Below are 2,654 nucleotides of genomic sequence, written 5' to 3'. Positions count from 1 at the left end.
TTAACACATTGCAATCTCAATTTAAGTAACGTTGAACACGTTAAACTCTTCAGTTTCCACGAGAAACAGATAAAACCTAAATAAATCCCTCAAGTAAAAAAAATGTTAATCTTGGTCCCTTAAGGCCAAGAGGTCAAAAGCGTTTTTTTTGTATCAAAAAGTTTTTTTTTTTTTTTTAATGAATAAGCGCTTTTGAACAACAAAAGCAATTTTTTAACTTCTTCCGAAATGCAGAAGGAAAAAAATAATTTTTTCAAGATAAAAAATATTCTTATTACTTATTAATATTTCTCAAATTATCCTTTGTGTTATAAAAAACAATAAAAGAAGAAGAGTATTGGAGAGAAAAGTAGAGGGAGAGAATTCTTATTGATTTGGGATAAATTACAATGGAATAGAACCCTCTATTTATAGGGAGAGGGTGACTTAGCCACCAAGTAATAAACCCTAGAATCTCTCTAAATATAGACATTCACCATAAATAAAATTCTATTTATAACACTCCCCCTTGAATGTCTATTCAACAGATAATGTGCCTCATTAAAACCTTAACTAAAATAAAACCCAGTGGGAAAAAATTCTAGAGAAGGAAAAAGAGTACACATATCTAATAATACGCCTTTTGGTTGCCTCGTTAAAAACCTTGTAAGGAAAACCCAGTGGGACAAAACCTTGTAAGGGAAAAAGAGTACAACGCGTATTAACTCCCCCTCATGAGAGCATCACTTCACATCCTTAAGCATTTGCATTCCAATGTCTGCACATCTTCAAAAGATCTTTGGTAGATATTTGATAAATAAATCAGCCATATTAACTTGAATGAATATATTGCACCTTGAAATCATCATTCTTGATAGAGATGGATTGTCTTCATATAATCTTGTTGGAATCGTCAGTTCAATATCTTCACATAGAGGTGAAAACTCTTGCTATCATATTATCATGCATATAGTTATAGCAAGATACATTTGTGCACAAATTGCATTGAGGATGTAGTACTTCATGACCATGAACTCTATATGCTTTAAGCAATTTAAATCCTTCAGGGATTGTTAAGTTATATAAGCCATATAATAGACTTTAGATGCATATCAAGTTTTCATGTCATGCTAGACATATAAGATATCGAAAATTGATTGCACATACCATTGACTTATGCTTTCAAGTGTTTGAACTACATGTTCAAAACTACAATGGCTTTCATATGAAACCAATTCTATTTGAATTGTTTCTTCAGACTTAAGATCCTCATATATATATTTAGCGCTATCATAGATGTCCTCGACAAACATTTTATATCAGTTTCAATATTTTTTCATAAAGACATAACATAGAGATCTCTTCATTCATATCTTCAGGTACCTGAATCTCTCTTGAGATTTTATGAAGTGTTATGTCATGTGATCTTCTAGATCACTTGCCTCTTTTATTATGATCATTTTGATCATCTGCTCATCCTCTTTATCAAGAAGTTTATTTGAAATCGATTTGTCTATATGCTTTAAGCGTACTATAGATTTTGTCCTTCTAGGACTTATTCTAATAGGAGCATTTGCAATGAGAATATAATTACTTTCTTTGGGTCAGCAAATGCGTCTGGCATGCTTTGCAATAAATTGCACATGAATTATCCTTTTATGAACTTCAAGTTCATATTATTTCATTCGGGGATCTAGATATATAAATGATAATTCATTCCATGTAACTTTTTCTCAACTGTTGTATCTTGTCTCCCCCTCATGTTAGAAAAACTAACTTGTTTCCTCAACTTTGAGAATCCATCTTTGTGCATTATGGTGTTAATCAAAATATACACCGCACATCAATAATAATGAGATAGAATTATTTGGTTCCTGACCCTGAAACCACTTGTTAGGGGAGAATGTAATATACTTTCGTATATAACCTATATCAAACTGATATAGATAACTTTGTTTTCATAAGCAATAGTTTAGCTATTAAGTGGAGGCACTCAATAAATCATTTTGCTAAACCAATTGTGATGTAAACCAACTTATCAAGAAGAACTATCTTGAATAAAAAATCTGAAAATTATGCTCTATATTAAATTATTGAGCAAGTTACCTCGCAAATACCAGGTTGCGGGTCAATAATAATTGCACATGTAACCATCTGATAGATGCATCTTATGTGGTATACATGGTAGGTGAATGGGCCCATATTCACCTTTGATATTTCCAGCATTCATGGGATTCAATCCCAATTTTAATTGGTCTATTAATTAATGAGAACAAGCAATGTAAGAGAATTCGAAAAGAACTTTCTAGTTCTTTAATATTTACCCATGTGAATTCTCTTTTATTTTTGCACATCATACTTGAATTATCATGGCTAAACCAATTATGCCAACTGGATAAATTATCAATATTGATAAACTTCAGGTTTACACCATGATGTGTGCAATTATGAATAAACTCCAAGTTTATTATGATATGGGTTTTTATATCAATAAATATCCACTTCATTGTGGTATTCTTTTGTTTATGTAGTACAAATTGGAGAATAAAGCGGGTAGCTTTTCACATACATATTACCTCGCTACAAGTTGTAGTAATAGAAGATATTAAATCTTTCCTTTATTTATAATCTCAATATAATCAACCGCTTTCACGTATACTTTGGAAACTGGATAA

The sequence above is a fragment of the Nicotiana attenuata genome, unplaced genomic scaffold (assembly GCF_001879085.1).
Source record: "Nicotiana attenuata strain UT unplaced genomic scaffold, NIATTr2, whole genome shotgun sequence".
Lineage (NCBI taxonomy): Eukaryota > Viridiplantae > Streptophyta > Magnoliopsida > Solanales > Solanaceae > Nicotiana > Nicotiana attenuata.
Note: the sequence above shows the minus strand (reverse complement) of the source record.